General features: G+C 52.0%; 1 protein-coding gene across 1 annotated transcript in view; it reads right to left on the reverse strand.

The window, feature by feature from the left end:
* The window catches only part of PPP1R16B (protein phosphatase 1 regulatory subunit 16B), a 94,066-nt gene extending 80,306 nt beyond the window's left edge, over positions 1 to 13,760 (reverse strand). The window contains exon 1 of the mRNA XM_040981473.1: positions 13,682 to 13,760. The gene's annotated coding sequence lies outside the window, so the exon portion shown is untranslated. The remainder of the gene's footprint in view (positions 1 to 13,681) is intronic.
* Between the last annotated feature and the right edge of the window lie 5,035 nt (positions 13,761 to 18,795).

Consider the following 18,795-nt stretch of genomic DNA (forward strand, 5'->3'; position numbering starts at 1 on the left):
TGCCCTTGCTTGAAAACAAAAGAAACTAACGTCAAGACAGTGAAGACGATCCACAGAAGTACGACTGCTGGCAAGGAATCCTTGAAGAAATGAAATTTATGCAGAATAAGAACTGATTAAACACATAACTCCTCTTGCTATTGGAGCTGTCATCACTTCTAGAGGCTCGGGCAGGAGATATATGCATCTCATCTGAAATTCCATAAAATGTGCCTTCCAAACGCCAGCACCAGTGTTCCCTGCTTGGTGATCACGCTCTCATCGCCAATCCAAGCAACGGTCCCCAAATCAGCGACAGTCCTCCCTCCTCTCTGAGATCAGAGCCTGACAGTGGAGTAAAGCAGGAGACTTCCAACGGCTCTGCATCCACTGCACAGGTTTTGAAATCTCTGGCTATTGGATCTGCGACCTACCAGGTCACCGGGCAGAGAAGCACACCGCAGTAGACTGCAGGGCTTCCCCTCTTTGATCTCCAGCCAGGGTTTCTTCACTTTGATTCCCTCGCCTTGAGCATGCAGAACTCCCAGCAAACCTCTGCTTCCCTCCGACAAGCTGCATGTCCTTTGAACACAGTCAATTCTCCAAAAGCCGTTAAGTTCCATCTTGGGAGAGCAGTGTTACTGTCACCATGGCAGTTCTCGCCCTATGCTAAGGCCTCCTCAGGGTCCCTTTGTGGGTCACTCTGGTCTACACTCAGCTATCTAGGACTCTCGTAGGAGCTGAGTTCTTGACTCAGCATGTCCACCAACAGATTACTGAACACTCCAAGCCTGATGTCATCGATGAGATCCTTCATTCAGGGCTTTTCATCTCACAATTTTCTGATAATTCACTTCCATTTGCAGTCTTAAGTCTCACGGACTGAGTTATTTAGTATGTCCATACTGACTGCCAGCTATACTGTGTCGGGTAGTGGAGTAGGTAGGAGAGCTGGGGAGCCCTTAATGAAAAAAAGAATGCTTCATCATAGAGTTTCTGCTTCCCATCAGAGCAGAGCGGTGCTTGCTGAACCAGCTTTCCCACACATCCTGTTATGAACTGTAGACACAAACAACAGAAAAGCTACTGGAAGATGCTAGACTTTTTCCTTCACAAACAGGCAGAAGCTGCAGGGCAGTCAACACTTGAAAGAAAAAAAAATAAAAACACTAGGTGACTTTCATGTTTTCATAGTTTTCTACCTGTGGTGGCTTGGGTAGAAAACTTGGGTAGAAAACTTGTGTCTTATTGCTTGAGGTTACGGGACGGAGTTGGGGTAACCAGAGCTGGAATACAAAGGGAAAAGTTCCAGAAAAAATAGTCACAGGAGCTCTGGATGTCCCCCTGAAAGATGCAGACACGGGGCTGACTCCCAAGGGCCCACTAGGGCTGAAAGACCCCAACAACGGTTTGACATGTTCCCGCCCCAAAAGTTAGAGTTTCAATTTAGCCAAATTCATTGCCTGATGATAAAACCCAAAGATCCTTAAAGTCTCCTTTAGAACATTCAGGATGTCATCCGAAACTACTAGACAAGTTTAAAGAACAAACAACAAGACCAACCTCACGAGCAAAGGCAATCAATGGAAACTGATGCCAAGACAAGCCAGCTGCTGGTAGGAACAGATAAAGGCTGTCAAGCAGCCATCACAGCTGTAAGGTCAGCTCTGCTTGGAATCAATGAGCAGAAAGGACTCAATCTGCAGCACGGAAACCACAAGGAAGCAAAAAGAACCCCATGGAGTCAGCTAAATCCTCACTAGCATCTCCGGCATTCACGGAAGTTGTGCTTCCCATCAGTTATATGGTTCAAGTATTTATTCTGTGAACTAATTTTTTCAGCATCTTCCCAGTGTCAGTGTTTGGGAAATGCCTGGGGAGCAAAAATATGATGCAAAATCTTACACTGTGGTCCTGAAGATTAAATCTTGTCTGACAGCATCTAGACAGACTAGAACTCATGGTCCCCACCGCTCTCAGCTCTTACTTTAGAAAAACCGAGAGCAGTCCTGCCATGGCCTCTTTCCAGAGTTTTCTGGTGCTTCAAATTAGCTTTTAGATCTCTCCTGATGGAGCCATTTGCCCCACACAAAGAAGACGAATGAAAGGCAGGCTGTCAGGTTAGATGCACCTGAATATTCTCGCTCCATAACAAAACATCTCCCACTGGCTGATTAACCAAGTCAGGCCTATTACAAAAAAAAAGAAAAAAAAACCTGAGGGGGTGCAGCTATTACAGGGAGTCAACCAGGAGGCACCAAGCATTATAACATCTCTTTCTTCAGCCTCACTAAGGAATGTTTTGTTTTTTCAAAACCTATTAAAATAAAACTCCCCAAACTTGCCTCTTCATTGAACCACTTGGAGATGTGGGGAATATATGTACTCTATATGCAAGACCCCTAAATCTGCCAAAATGACCACATATTTTTAAAAAGACAGAAAATATTAGTTGTTAGAATGTCTTTTACCCTGAGTGAGCATATAAATTGGTATGATCACTTTTTAAAACTGCTCAGTAATATCCCGCAAAATTGAACATATGCTTGTCTTATAATCCGGCAGTTTCGTTGCTGGATACTAGTATAAACCCAAAAGAAATTTCCATATACATTCACTGAAAGGCATTTAGGGCAATGGGAATAGCACTGTTTATAATAACCCTGAAGTATAAATCATCCAAAATGCCCACCGACGGTGTTTTGGTAGGGAAAAACACGATATATTCACACACACAGTGGAATACTGGATACCAATGAGAATGAACAACATGCAATTATACCCAATAATGTAGATGACTCTTCTCCAACAATGTTAACCAAAATAAGCCAAACCAAAAAAAAAAAATGCATATTCGATGGGTCTGTTTATGCAAAACTGAAAAACAGTCAAAACTAGCCCATTCTGTGACCCATCAGGTTTCGGTGTGGTGAGGGGTGACTTAGGAGACACGAGGGAGGTTCCCAGATCCTGGCATCTTCTCAGTCTTGAAGAGGACATGGATGCCTTGCAATGTTTATTTGTGAAAAATTCACTCGTTTGGGATATATATCATTTTCTTATTTCTGCAATTGTCTTTAATAAATCATTAGAATGTAAAAGAAATACCGAAGCCTGGGTCCCATCTCAACAGATGTTGGTTTACTCGCTCTGGGGCACTGCTAGAAATTTTTAAGCGCTCCCCAGGTGGGTCTAATGTGCCTCCAAGAACCATTGTGTCAAAACCTGGCAAGCTTCTTTCTATTTCTTGGAGCAGAAATCAGAGCTGCTTCTCCAAAAAGTCTAAAGCCGGATGTTTTCTTTAGAACAGGAGGCTCCTGCTCGGCGCTCTGTATCAACTTCCATTGCCTGCTTATTGCTAAGGCTGAGCCAAGGACTTTGTCTATGCTATCTCACTTACACCTCACAAAAAGAAAGGTGCTACAACTCCATTATACAGAAAGGTAAAACAAAGTTCAGTAGACCGTAATAATTGCCAAAGCTCATATAGCCAGAAAGCCACAGTATTCAAATCCTGCAGTCAAATGCCTCAGCCTCACAGTACAAACCATCCTTTATCTGCCCTTGAACATTCTAGCTTTATCTCTGACCATCCTACCCTTCTCCTCCCCACCATCCCTACACCCAAACACACTAACTACCCAATTTGCCAGTCTGGACAGGCTTGATGGCTTCACACCTCCAAAATGTTTACTCATCATTTGCTAAGACTCAACTATGAGCCACAAGGGGTTTTAACAACAGGGACTGTTATCCTCACTACACAGCTTAGAGGAGGAAAGCTCATTTTGACATGCCCAAGGATTCGAATCCAGGATTCACCTGCTGGGGCACACTGCCTCCTCCTCTTCACACATGCTGCTTCCTTCCTCACCTTCCATATGTCCTTCAGATGTCCACAATGAATGAACAGACATCTGAGTCAAGTGGACCCAAAGCAAAATCAGACCTTCGGCTCGGTTCTCCCAAGGGGAGGTCAGACGATCACATCCCTTGTTAACCAGACTCGTTCTGAGTAGAAGACAGGGATAACTCTGATGCTATCTCACTCATTCAACACCTAATCTGTGCACCTGCTCTATTGTGTCGGGGCACACCTCCTCGTCACCCCTGAGGTAAATAATCCCCCCATTGTCACCTACAACATCTGCGAGGGCCAAGCTTGTAGATTCCTTTAAAATATTTTATTATTTCTTTTTATTTCAAAAGCAGTTTCACAGAGAGGACAAAGGTCTTCCATCCACTGGCTCACTCCCCAAATGGCCGCAATGGCCAGAACTAAATAGATTCAAAGTCTAGAGTCAGGAGCCTCCTCCAGGTCTCCCACATGAGTGCAGGGACCCAAGGATCTGCGCCATCTGTTGCCTTCCCAGGCCACAGTAGGGAGCGAGATCAGAAGTGAAGCAGGCAGGACACAAACCACTGATACTCATAAGGGATGCCGGCACTTGAAAAGGGAGGACTAGCCCTTTGAGCCATGGTGCCAGACCCAAGCGTACAGACTTTTAAAGCCAATCCCCTGCTGTCTTGCTCTATTCTCTCTGGACAAATGGACAGCTCCGCCCAGGGATGAGCAGTCAGCAATCAGCACCAGCTGCAAACTCAGCTGGGTTTTGCACAGACTCTCCTCAAACAAACTCCATTAGTAAACACAGAAACCACCAAGGGACTGCGCAGTGAAAACTTCTCACCCCTTCCCAGTTCCCACCTCTGCTGCAGCCCTCACTAAGGGGAGCTGCACAGTTCGTCTGCTTCTAACCAAAGTGCTTGCTTTCTGCCCCCACCTCACGCAGGATGTAGTGCATACTGCAATTTCTGTAAGCACTGGGTGAGGTTCATCAGCTGATTGAAACAAAGTTTCCTTGGTTTATGCATCATCCCTCTGGCCCCATCAGGCCCGTGGTTTGCTCCCATGCTCTTCATCAGCATGTCTGCCAACTCCAGGGCAGGGGGATGAGCCTGAGGACAGAGGCTGCTTTGATCTAATTTTGTATCTCTTGACTCCAAGGATAATGTTTGCTAACATGTAGTTCTTGCATATTTAACGATCTTTATGTGGGCATGGTCCAAAGGTTCACGAAATCTAAACTACTGCAGAAGTTGACTCAGAAACGTTCTGTTTTATACGGTTGAGCATCCCTAAACATCCCAAACCCAAAACACTCCAAAATCTGAAACTTTCTTTTATATATATATACTTTCTTTTATATATATATGTATATATATACACACATACATATATGGAAAGTCAGATAGAGAGGAAGATCTTCCGTCAGATGGTTCACTCCCTAAGTGACTGCAAACGGCTGGAGCTGAGCCAATCCGAAGCCAGGAGCCAGGAGCTCTTCCAGGTCTCCCACACAGGTACAGGTTCCCAAGGCTTTGGGCCGTCCTCAACTGCTTTCCCAGGCCACAAGCAGGGAGCTGGATGGGAAGCAGGGCTGCCTGGATTAGAAACAGCGACCATATGGAATCCCGGCATGTGCAAGGCAAAGACTTTAACCACGACGCTACTGGGCCCAAAATCTGAAACTTTCTGAGTATAACACAAGTGGAAATTTCCACACATGATCTATGCAATGGGTAGCGAGCAGCAGGTGCACTAAAAACAAATGTATAAAACCCCCTTGAGGCTAAGTGTATGAGGTATACATAAAACAAGAATTTTTTGTTTGGTTGTGGGTCCCCTCCCCCAAGACCTCTCATTATGTAATGCAAATATCTTCAGATGAAAGATAATTTAAAACACTTACAGTCCTTAGGGTCTGGAATAAGGAGTATTCAATCTACAGGTATCAAACTTGCAGAAACTAAAGTCACCAGCCAGCATTGTAGCATAGTGAGTTAATGTCAACATTCTACATGGTACCACTTAAGAGTCCTGGCTGCTCCACTTCAAATCCAGTTCTCTAATAATGTACCTGGGAAAGCTGTAAAAGATGTCTCAAATGCTCAGGCTCCTGCTACCCAGGTGGGAGACTGAGATGGAGTTCCTGGCTCTTGATTCTGACCCGGCCCAGATCCAGTTACTGAAAACCATCTGGGTGGGTAGTGAACCAACAGATTGATAATTCATTCTCTCTCTCTCTCTCTCTCACCCTCCCTCCCAGCCTATCTCTCCTCTTCCCTTTCTGTAACTCCACTTTTCAAATAAATAAAATCTTCAAAAACAAAAAGAAAGGAAAAAAAATCTAAAGTCATTTAATGCCCAGGGTAGAGAAGGGGGAAAGGTCACTCAGATGTGCCATTAAAGAAATACAAATTGCAGGCTCAGCACGGTAGCCTACCGGCTAAACTCCTCGCCTTGCACGCACAGGGCTCCCACATGGGTGCCAGTTCCAATCCCAGTGGCTCCGCATCCCACCCAGCTCCCTGCTTTTGGTCTTGGAATGCAGTCCAGGATGGCCCAAAAAAACCTTGGGACCCTGCACCTGCGTGGGAGACTTGGAAGAAGTTCCCGGTTCCTGGCTTCAGATCGGCTCAGTTCCAGTCATCCTGGCCATTTGGGCAGTGAATCATTGGACGGAAGATCTTCCTCTCTTTCTCTCCTCCTCTCTGTATATCCTCCTTTCCAATAAAAATAAATAAATAAACAAATCTTAAAGAAAGAAGGAAGAAAGGATAAACATGTATAGGAATCAATTTATAGAAAATTCAGAAATTTCTGAAAAGGAGGGGCATCTGAATCAGTGGTTAAGCCCCTAGCTGGGATATCCACAAACCACACTAGAGAGCCAGCTCTGCTGCTGACCCTGGTTTCCTGCTAATGTGTACCTAGGAAGCTGGGGTGCTGGCACAAGGAGGTTCTGATGGTCCAGGGGGCAGGACCTTCTGCCTTCTGGCCAACCTAGGATCACAGCTAGCTTCCCCCCTCGCTGGAGGGAGGACTAGAAAAAGATACTGCCTCAGAGGAAGGGCAGCCCTGGGAGCAAAGGCAGCTTCTGCTGCAAAGCGAAGCCGGGGAGTACAATGATTCAGTGCAAGGACTTTCAAGTTAGATGTCCTGGATTCAGATACTGACTCTGCCATCCACGAACTACATGCCCTGGGATCAGCCCCACTTGCCTGAGCAGTAAAACTGGGGCTGTGATGCTTGCTGCCTTTCAGAAGCAAGAGGATGAAGGAGTTAAGACGGCGCTTCTAGAGTGAACACCAAGTGCTAATTAACTGAACATGAAGAAGGTGGCCTTCCTGTAGGCAGATGCAGCCCTGCCGGGGGCAGAGCTTAGCAAGTGGCATGGAGGCTGGGTTTCAGCCCCTCCTTTCGCCAGGTGCCATCAGGCAGCACACAGCTCTGCAACCTCACACGGGTCCTGCTGAGCAATTAGCCTGCGCAGGCTGCCAATTCTTCCTCCCACCCTCCCCGCCACCAGCCTGGCTGTGAATCAGAATCACCTGGCATGCTGTTCCTGCACACACATCGTCAGCCCCCCCCCTCCCACCTTGGCTGATTCAAATGCAGATGGGCTGAGTGGAGGGCCTAGGGACTCTGCATTTCCTAACAAGTCCCAGGTGACCAGATGACCCAGGTACACTGAGTTCTTGGACACCTGTTTTGGGCAGTACTAGAGGCTAGCCACATGCTGTTCTCACTGTGGGAGCTGTTCCTGGGGCCCAAGCATCCTGCCTCCTGGGCACACTCAGAGAGTTAGAGGAAATCTTTGTGTTAACACAAGCCAACAGCAGCAGAGCAGGTGGCTGTGCACACAGGCACAACAAACTGAACTTGCTTCTGTCCTTGACTGGGAACCCCTAACCTGTAGACTGGGAATTCCCTACATCCTTGCTACATGAAGTTCACAAACCCGCAGGATGGTGCCGTGTACACACACACACACACACACACACACACACACACACACACACTTCCAGGGAGCTTGTTAGGCATCAGAAGCTGGGACCCTGATTACTGAGTCAGAGTTTGAACAAGGACCCCAAGGTTATTCATGGACGTGCTGGAGGCATATCACTGTAGCCTCACTCCCTTCCCCATCCAAATCAGCCATCACCCCAACATTCACATTAAACCTGGTTAAACTCTCACTGGGGCCAATCTCCTTCAACCTCCTACAGAGACCCAGGAAAAACCACGGCGGCCTTTCAACTGCGCATCCAAAGCTCAGGGTGGACTTTTGCCTCAATGAGATTTTTATTTCCAAGCCCATGTTAAAATAGGCCTTTCCAACACATGGAAGAGAGACACCTCCGAGCTCTCTAACTCCAGAGTGTAAAGCACACCCTTCTTTTTATACGGAGTCCTGACCCCTGTTTCCCCTGCCCAGAGCCATCCAAAGACATCAAACGGCCCAAAGAAAACAAGCGTGGCCTTCCTGTTGGCGAGGCTTCAAGTTATCAGGCAGATTTCACACTGTAGCTTGACCTCATTAATCCAGGGCCTATCACATTGCTGTACATGTTGGTGGAAAAACAGCCATTCAGTGGGTTTCCTTCATTCCACCAGAAAGGGAACAAAACAGGAAACTGACAGCAGCTGCGTCCCAGCTTGGCAAACCCCAGGGGCCTGGTGGCTAGGTCCCTTGGCCCCGCCTCCTTGTCCAGCTAAAGGTAGGGCCGGTATCTACATGAGCACAGTGCAACAGTATTAATGGCCACAATTCAGATCATTTGGGTCCCAAACACCTGCTTGGAAAGGCAAGTAGAGTGGTTAGTCCAAGTCCTTTGGCCTGAAATACCAAATGGCCATTCATCATTTGTGCTCATCTAAATTTCTCTTGCCCATTCAAAGCATCCTGCAGCCAAACCTCTGGGACTCCAGAGGACACAGGGCCTTCCAAATGCTCATTCATTCTTTTAATGCATATTGATTATCTCCTGCCGGCTGAGTGTCACGCTGGGCATCTGGGGACACGGTGCCGAAGGCACTAGACACAGTGACTGACCTAATGGGGCCAGCAGCACAGTGGGGCCTTCCTTGGTGTCAACACTGTTGACCTAGGAATTGGGCATTTTTAGTGGTGGGGGCTGAGCCCTGCTTCACAGACCATACAGAAGCCTCCTGATCTCCGTCCTGTGCCCCCACCCCAGTCCTGACAGCCAAAAGAGTCTGTAGACATTGCCTCGTATCCTCTGCAAGGCCAAACTACTCCCACCAGAGAACCATGAGATGAGATGAGATAGAAGACTATAAGGACAATGACGACAATCGCCATGTAAGAATTCTAAGTACAGCAAAGAATTCCGTGGCGTAGTATCGATAGGATCCACAATCTGGAAGCCAGGCAGTATACACATGGCCACAATCCTTAGGACAACAAGCATCTATAGAGTATACACTATCCATTTTTGCAGAAGAAAAAAAAAACAGGAAGTTCAAGAAATTAAACACATCATCCAAGGCCCCAAAGTCAGTGGGGGGGAAAAACCCAGGTCTGAACCCTGGCCCTAAAACCTGTCCTTGTGGAAAACGAAAGCCGAGCCTTTGTCCGGAGGTCTCCAGAGACACAGCTCTACAGCCATGCAGTGCTCTGACCGGCTGTCACAAAACACCCCTTCCTTCCTACGGTCACGGCGGGGCTCAGCAACCACCTGCCGTATCAATCACACTGCAAGCTGCCCGCATCGGCACACACACTCCCTGGATCCCGAGGCAGCCAAGAAAATACCTCCCCTCCGGTGCACTTGCATGCAGGAATCTCCCCAAAAGTCAAGGTACAGTGCCCCTCACTGTGGCCCATCTCCAAGGTGCCTACTGCAGTCAACATCTGGCCGTGCAGGAAGAATGTGGCACAAGGCAGCATTCAGCCACTTTGGAGACCACCAGCCCTGCCACCCACCCAGCCATGAGTTCCTGCCATTGATGAATTATGTGCCCTTTAGCAAACTGCCTCACTGTGCCTCAGTTTCACTTTCTAGGAAATGGGGGTAAGCACCTCCACTTTGATCCACAGTCCACACCAGTGGGAACCTAGTGACCATGCAAGCAAAGACATTGGACAGGGACCGGCATCCACTCGGTGGTCAAAAGGGAATCAGGCCATGACACTTCCTTCATCCACATTCTCTTCACCTGAGCCGGAAACTGAGTCTCCTAGAGAGCAACAGGTGCACAGGTGCGCAGGGCAGCTCAGGAAAGTGACAGTGGCCTTTACGTCTCCTACACGGTATGAAGAGGGAGGCGCAGGGAAGATATTAGCAAATGAGGACAGGCTGGTCCTTCCTCCTACAAAGAAGTAAATCCTGAACTTCTCTGGACATTACGATCAGACAGCTGTCCTCCGCAAGCCACCAGCCGACTGCTTGGAGTCAGAAAGCATTCAGAATCCCAGGTGGGGTGGGTTCCTGGCCTCCCTCCCAGGCCTTGCTCCTTCCCCTGCCTCATCCACACCATGCCCCAGCTGCGACTTCTGCTTACCATCCTGGGATACTGAGTGCCCCCCCCCGGGGCTCTTCCCTCTGCTGGGGCCGCCACCCCTCTAGCACCCATGAAACCTTTCATGGATTGACTCAAGGGGGCTCCCCAAAGAAAAGCTCCCACCTCTTACTGGCAATGATAGATACAATAATAGCAGCAGACATCTGTGAGCACTTAGTAATATTGCCAAGGCCCCCAACTAACATTTTTTTTACCGACATGGTCTCACTTTTCTCTCCGGCACCACTGTCAGCAGGAGACCTGTCTGCATGAAAAGGTAGGACATCTGTCCACCATCACTCAACCATGAGGTGGCAGCTTTGAGGTTCCACCTGGGCTCGGCCTGAACCCACCTGCTCACCCATGCTCTCCACTCTCTCTGCATTGTCGCAGCCTTCACCCCACACGGCCCTGTGTTTTCAGCCTCCTGGCCTGCCTACCACACTCCTCATCTCAAAATCCTTTGCAAGGCACAAGGTCAGGGCAGGTGCAAACATCCAGGAAATTAATTAGTGAAACCTGGGAGATGGCTCAGTGAGGGTTGAGACATCTGGGAAACAAGCCCACGCCTGACTCCAGCTCCCCAAAAACAACCCTAATCCCTCCTGCCCTTTCAGAAGACGGGCTGAGGGGCTCTCCTTGTCATGGAGCCAGAGTCAGAAGAGCCCGAGTCTCACGCCCCTGAACCAGGGCAGGCGGGACCTCTGAGAGTCTGCAGCGGAGGAAATGGCAGCGACCATGGCAATCAGCGTTTCCCGCATCCGGACCTGCGCCGGCCGCTGTGCTAAGCACTTTCTATGTGTTGTGGTCTCACAGGCTCCGTGCCACCAGAGGAAGCTGACATGACTGGCACTCCCATTTTACAGGATGCCAGCAGTGCAGCACTGTGGCTTGGAGAGAGCAGCTTACCTATCAGGGCCGCTGGTCTTTGGCATGCAGAGCTAGAAGCTGGTCACCTTGTTGTCCACACTGGGAGAGGCAGGGAGCCCAAGCAGTCCACACTGAAGTTTAAGCTCCTGTGGGCATGCTTGTGGCAATGAAAGTTGTCATGCTCTTGACTTGGGCCCCACTGTCCAGCAATCGCTTCGAGTGTCCTGGGTGCAGGGAGGATCGGGGTACTTGGGGGAGAGGGAGGAGGGGCAGGATAGCTACTGAGAGCCCAAGCCTGGCACCTGAGTCCGGTGTGTGTCTCCTGCAAGGTACCAGGTGGTGCAAAGGAAGTATACTCTGGTTCTAGAGCTGGGTTTGGGAAGAGCCTGGGGCCACATTTCTGACCTCATTGGGAGGTTCTGCAGGCCCAGGGCCCCAGCCTAAAGGGCTTAGCAGCCAGATCAGAATTTAACCTCCACTCCAGCTCCAACCAGCAGGGGAACAAAGTCTGAGCGGCTAGGGCCCTGCCTCCAAGAGGAAGAGCAAAACGGAGCAGCAAGACACCCCCTGGCGCTAACACCTGAACCCCAGAGCCACTGGTGGGGGGAAGCCAGGGAAAGAAACAACCATCTGAGGGTCCTCCTACAGGAAGAGTGTAGCCCCAGGAGTCTGGGGACTCAGCAGAGAAGATGGATTTGGGTGACTGATGGGAAAAGGCCCCCTGAGCAGGTAGCCCCCACAGCCTCCTGCACACCGGCTGGGGATAACAGAGCTGAGGGAGGAAGAAGTGGAGCCCACTCACCAGGGTTCCACTTCACCCGCCTTAGCAGCGACACGCCCCAGTGGAAACCAACAGTGAAGGAGACAGCGTCCACTCCAGAGAACTCACCCTCCTGAGCCCCCCAGCAGCAGCGCCAGGAGCAGGTTATCAGCCCATGCCTTAGGGGTGGCCCCGGGTCTACCAGGCCAAGTCCCGCAGGCTGAGCGGCCGGCTTGAAGGCCAGCCCGGAACAAGGCCTCACAGACCCAGGGTTCTCTCCGGGGCTTCCCCGGCCGCAGGAAATGGCAGAGCACCCGGGGAAAGCACGACACGCGGACCTACGGCAGCCCCCTCCCGAAAGAGCCCTGCGGGGAAGGGCGCCTGGTACCACAAGGCCTGTGATGCTGCACAGAGAGCGATTCAGAGGTGGCACCTGGAGCTCGGGGCTGCCTGGAGCTGAGGAGGGCTTCTGACAGCGAAAACAGGGGCTCATTATGTGCAGTGCCATCACATGGGCGCGCAAGCACCCGCCTTTCGGTTCCGAGCAGCGCTGATGCAGCCGCATCTCTCTCCCTCCGCTCCTGGGCGGCCCCGGTGCGCCGGGTCCCAGGCCTGGCGCGCGGTGGAGGCGCACGGCTGGACTCCCGAGAGAACCACGTTTCAAAGCTGATAGATCACCTGGGGGGGGGGGGTACCCGGCGCTGCAGCGTCCGCCTCTCCAGCGAAGCCGGAGGCTGCCCACAGATGAGGAAAGCGCAGGAAAGGAGTCCGCACCGGAGAGGCGCCGGTCAGCCAGCGCCTCCCTTTCCCCGGCTCTCCACCCCGGTCGCTCTGGTAGCTCAGCCTGGGAGCTCCGGGTGACCTTGGAAAGGGGGGACCCCCGCCACCCGACCTCCCGGGGCGGAATGCACAGTGTCTACCCATCCTAGGCGCTCGAGGGCGCTCCTCCCTGACAGAACAGGCGCGCGGGACTCGCGAGGAGAGAAGCGCTCTTGGCGCGGGGGACCCAGCAGCCAGCGCAAGGCGGCCTTAATAGAAACAGCGCGCGCCTCTCCCGGGGAACTCCCCAGCGCGGGATCTCCCGGGGCCGGCGGTCCCTGCGAGCGGGATCCCTCTGCGGGCAGGTCTGCACACAGGGGCGCCTACCCTAAGGACCTTTCCCGCCCGGGTAAGAGCGCTCCCTGCGCCCTGCCGCTGTCTGTGGGGACCCAGCGCCGCCACGCGAGGGGGCGGCACCCTGATGCCCGAAGACCAGCGCGGGGGGCGGGAAGGGACGATGTTCTGGGACTCCCGCCCGCCGGACACTGTGCCCCCCGCCCCGGCAGACTGCGGCCCACGAGTCCAGAACCGGCCAAGGACCATCGTTCCCGCACCTCACGATCGGGCCACAACAGCCCCAACCAACAACCTGCCAAAGCGCCCCCTGCCTCGGCCTTGCCGTGGAAGCTGGAGCCCGGGGAGAAAGCCGCCACCCCATCCACCCCATCCAGACTCTCCCTCCCGGTGCTCCCAGCAACCGCCTTTCCAACGCCCCCGTCTCCCCCCCACCCCATTACCTTAAGCCACCGGCCTTTGGCCACAGCACCCCCTGCCTCCCCGAACCAGACTAAAGCCTGCTACTACCTTCCACCCAGACCCTCGCCGCCTGCCCAGTCACGGCACAGAGCGCTAGGGCCGAGGCGGCGCCGCCGGGAACTCACCCGCTCTCCCGAGCCGTGCCCCCGGCGGCTCCCGGCCCTGGCTCTGCCCCTCGGAGTCCGAGCCGCTGCAGCTCGCACGGCGACACCGACAGCCCCGCTCCGCCTGGCGCCTCCGCGCCGCCCCTCGGCTCCTCCCCCGAGGCGGGGCCTGAGCTCGCGGGAAGGGGGCGGGTGCGCGCCTGCCGGCAATGGGAAGGGTCCCTGCGCCGCCGGAGTGGAGCGCTCGGCTTTGGACAGCAGGAAATTGGAAAGGGATGGGGCGCGGCCAAGCTTCGGAAGAGTTTTCCTTCCTCTCCCCGCCCCGATCCCCACCCGGCGTGGATGGAGGGGAAAGTGGGGGAGGGATGGCTGACGACCTTGTTCTCGCGCCCATTTGACAGGTGGGAGTGTGAAGGTCAGAGCCCGCGCGGCGCACAGCTCACTACCAGTGCCGAGGGACGCAGCCCTGCGCAGCTGGAGTGTAAAAGCTCGTGCCTGAGGACAGGTCTGGCGGCGAGCTGAGGAGGAGCACGCGGGCCCGCATGGTTTCCTCTTTCTGGGAGGGCGGAAGGACGTGGTCGAGCCTAAGCTGACGTCTGCTTGGAGAGGTGCAGGGTCTACACACGGGATGCCTCCGAGGCTTCACGCTGAAACTACAGAGCGAAACGACAACCTACCCAATCTACCCCAAGGCTCCCAGTTCATCCACTCCGAGCACCCTGAGCCGTTCTTACCGGGGACAATGGATTGTTAAATTGCTGTTGAGAGTCACGGCCTCCGTCCCACCCCCACCCCCCACCCCCCCAGGAAGAGGAGAGAAAGTTAACAAACAAAGGGGGGAAAAGCATCCCAAAACATTCTCTGGAATCCACACTGGCGGAACACTGACCCTAGAACAATAGGGTTCTCTTGTGCACAAAGGGCCTTGTTTCCTGAGCTTTCCAAGGCCCCTAGATTAGAGGCCTGGGAACCCCGGGGTGGCCGAGAGGAGGGGGAGGACCCAGAGCACACAAGATTTAAGCCGAGGAGTTTGGGGATAGTTCCCAGTTAGCTCCATTCCCCTGCAGCTTTGTGGGAAGAATTCGCTGACAATGTTGTTAAGGCTCGGGGTTTCCTCCGGAGCTCAGCAGTCCCTGTTTCCTGGGGACACTCGGTGACCGTCCTTGGAGGAGCCAAAACCTGTGAGCCGCCAGACACCCCTGCCCGAGTCCTCTGAAAGTCCTGCACTTACTTGCCCTCTAGCTCCTGATCAGTTCATTAATATTCCAGTTGCCGGCCCGACACGGTAACCTAGTGGCTAAAGTCTTCACCTTGTATGGGCCAGGATCCCATATGGGTACCGGTTCTAATCCCAGCAGCCCCACTTCCCATCCAGCTCCCTGCTTGTGGCCTGGGAAAGCAGTCAAGGATGGCTCAAAGCCTTGGGACCCTGCACCCACGTGGGAGACCTGGAAGAAGCTCCTGGCTCTTGGCTTCAGATCGGTGCAGCACCAGGCCATTGCAGTCACTTGGGGAATGAACCATCGGACGGAAGATCTTCCTCTCCGTCTCTCCTCCTCTCTGTATGTCTCACTTTCCAATAAAAATCAAAATGAATAATTTTTTTTTTAAAGGAATTACTGCCAGGAGCTGTTTGCTCTGCTGGTTCCTAAGGTCAGCTGGTGAGCAGGCGCAGGATTGCTTTCATTCATTCATTCATTCATTCAACAGATATTTACTGCCATACCTGGCCAAGCACAAGCCTTCTTAAACGGCTCTCTCTCAACGTGGATGCTGCTGGGGATGACGTTGGCTCTGGGCCAGGCAGGAAGTACCAAGGATGCAGAGGAGAAGGGCATTCTGGGTAACAGTCCTGGCCCCTCTGGGTGGTCACTTCCTCTTTCAGAGTGTCTGCTTCTGATTATACAAAACCTTGTATTTGTGTGTTTTCTCACATTCCAGCACTTTCGAGGGAAGTAACCTTTGTTCTTCTCTTTTTAAAATGTTATTTTTATTTATTTGAAAGGCATAGTTACAGAGAGAGATGGAGAGACAGTCAGAAAGAGTCTTCTATCCACTGGCTCACAGCTTGGCCAGGCGGAAGCCAGGAGCCAGAAACCTCTTCAGGGTCTCCCATGCGGGTGTAGGGGCCCAAGTCCGTTTAGCAGGATTAGAAGTAGAGCAGCTGGGACTGCAACCATTGTTCATACAGAATGTAGGCGTCTCAGGTGGCAGATTCACCCACTAATCCCCAGAGCTGGTCCTGCTTCTGTTCTGTGCGTTCCACACAAAGCTGTCTACAGCCCAGGGGGTTGGGGCATTCATGGTGTGGAGGGAGCACCAGAGAGTCGGGGCCAGCAAGCCAGGATAGTGGGAACTGGGACAGCGAGTGAGGTGGGAGTGGCCTGGTTTCTACTTCTGTATTCAGCCTGCACAGACTCCTGCACACAGATCTCCAAGCCCGCAGAGCCCTGGAGTCACCAACAGAGCTCTAAAATGATCTAAGGCCTGGATTATACTCCAGAACGTGCTGATCAGAATCTTGGCAGCCTTACTTAAAAGGGGGAAAAAATCTATTCATTCATTCATTTGAATGGCAGGGTTACAGAGGGAGTGAGAAAGATCTTTCTTTCTTTTGATTCACTCCCCAAATAGCTGCAGCACTCAGGCCTGGGCCAGACTGCAGCCAGGAGCCTGGAGTTCCACTGCTCTCCCAGGTGTACTAGCAGGGAGTCAGAGCAGAAGTGGAGCAGCCGGATTTTAACCAGAGCCCCATGGAATGTCAGTATCTCAGGCAGATCTACCAATCAGGGCATCTCCCCAGGCATGCTGGGAATGCAATGTTGCTTTACTTAGCCAGAGTTAAGATCGCTGCCTCAGTCCCTGTTTATCAAACTTCATTGAGTCCAAAGCCATGTGGGGGAAATGAAGGGAAGAGGGGGGAAGAAACGCTGCTTTCCAGGTGTGAGCCTTGCACACCCTGCTCTACCTGTGTAGGAACTTGGAACATGCATGTAACCCATTCTAAAGAACAGTATGTCTTGGCTGATGCCTTCAGCTGTCTTGGACTGCAACACCTCACTGTCCTGTACCTCTTTCTTTGTTTTAAATGGGGTTTAGGACCTGGTGTGGTAGCCTAGTAGCTAAAGTCCTAACCTTGCATCTGCCAGGATCCCATATGGGCATGGGTTAGTGTTCCGGCTGCTCCACTTCCTGTCTAGCTCCCTGCTTGTGGTCTGGGAAAGCAGTCGAGGACGGCCCCAAGCCTTGGGATTCTGCACCCATGTGGGAGACCCAGAAAAAACTCCTGGCTCCTGGCTTCAGATCAGCTCAGGTCCAGCCATTGAGACCACTTGGGGAATGAACTAGTGGATAGATCTTTCTCTGTAATTCCTTGTCTTTATATATCTGACTTTCCAACAAAAACTAAATAAATATTTCAATTAAAAAAAAATAAATAACAGATAGGCGGGTTTCCCAGATCACCAGAGGACATTAAACTCAAATTCTACTTTGTGATCCCCAGCATGGCAGTAGGGTGAAGGAGCCAGGACCTCAACGGATGGCAAAGCCATTGAGAGAACCCAGCACAGAGCACATGTTCATTGAGAGAGGAGGCGGGGGAGGGGAGACCTGGACCTTGGCGAGACACAGGTGCAGCAGTCCGCACCTCGACCCAGCAGCCCTCAGAGTGGGGCGACCTGACACTGTGCACCCCCAAAGTGATGCAACCAGCCGTCCTATGTCAGCGTCTTGCCAAAAATACTTAACCTGATTTTCATCACAAGGAACATTTCGATGCATCTAGAATGTGGGGCATTCCACAAGCCTGGGCTCTCTTTTTTCAAAGTTAGAGTCATTTCGTTTTTCCAAGGTGGAGAGTTAGTCCAGACACAAACCAAAGAGGAGCCACAGAAATAATTCACGGTGCATTTGCTCCAGGCCTTCTTCGTGGGGTTGAAAAAGTAACTTGGGAGTTTGAGCATCACCTGCCCGCTGGATGGCGCCACTGCACTGATGTCCACACATTGGCACTGCTAGTGGTGCCAGTGGGGAGTGTCTTATAGGAGCTGCAGGCCGCAGATGGGGTGAGGTGTTATCAGTGTCCAGGGGACCAGGCCCTGTGCCCTCAGCCCGGCCACCTGTTCCCTCTCTCTCTTGCCTCCACCCTTCTTTCGGTTCCCAGCTCAAATGGGCAGCAGTTGTAACGCCACATACAACCGCAACTACAGAATCAGTGTTTGCCTTTCCCGCTAGACAGTGCAAAGGGAAAGATTTGCGTTCACTCTCTTCTCCAAAATCACATGTCAAAATGCAAGCCCGTTGTGTCCTCGGGATGTGACAGGGACTAGGAGGGTCTTTACAGAGGCAGCTAAAGAAAGGTGAGTCTGCATGAGAGCACCCTAAGCCGGCAGGACTGCTGTCTTTGCAACAGAAAGCAGGAGGCAGAGACATTGGGAGGACATGGCACCTAGAAGCCTGGGAGAGAGGCTGCAGGAGAAAGCCACCTGCCAACGCCTTGGCCTTGGCCTTCTGACCCCCAGAAGCACGGGTGTCTGCTGTTTCTGTCTCCTGGTCGGTGGCGTTCTGCTCCAGCAGCCGCAGGACCCTAGCTCGGCGAGGGCCACGGGTCAGGGACCACTAGAGATGCAGCCGGATCCAGGAGCCATCCTTCCTTGAGGCTTCCGCCTCGGCCTGGTGATTTCTCACGCAGGCTCCACTGGAGGTGGCGTGACACGTGCACTTATATATGAAGAGCTGGTACTGTTAGCACATGCCTCTTAATCGGGAATGTTGGTGGAATGAATGAATGAGCTAATGAATCAATAACATGTGACAAGGAAGTAACGAGTCTTGCATTGTTTCTTCCGGCCACCAGGTGGCAGCATCAGTTCTTCGTCAAGATTGAGTCCCCTGGAAACAGGTGTTCTATGCCTTGGTGACAGGTGCTCTATGCTGCTGGTGGCAGCGCTATAACAGCCCAGCAGGGGTGGGGAAACTTGGTTCTGCCAAGCGCCACGTGGATATTTAAAACGGCGCTTGTGATCCCCACAAGATTATCAACTTAATGTTAGCCAGCACTGGACATACTGAATTTCCAGTGCTGCCATCAGTTATGTTAGCAGAGCCAGAACAAACGATTTCTTGAGTCCTTG

This window comes from Ochotona curzoniae, unplaced genomic scaffold (genome assembly GCF_017591425.1).
Source record: "Ochotona curzoniae isolate NIBS_2020 unplaced genomic scaffold, NIBS_Ocur_1.0 contig_3520, whole genome shotgun sequence".
Taxonomy (NCBI): Eukaryota; Metazoa; Chordata; class Mammalia; order Lagomorpha; family Ochotonidae; genus Ochotona; species Ochotona curzoniae.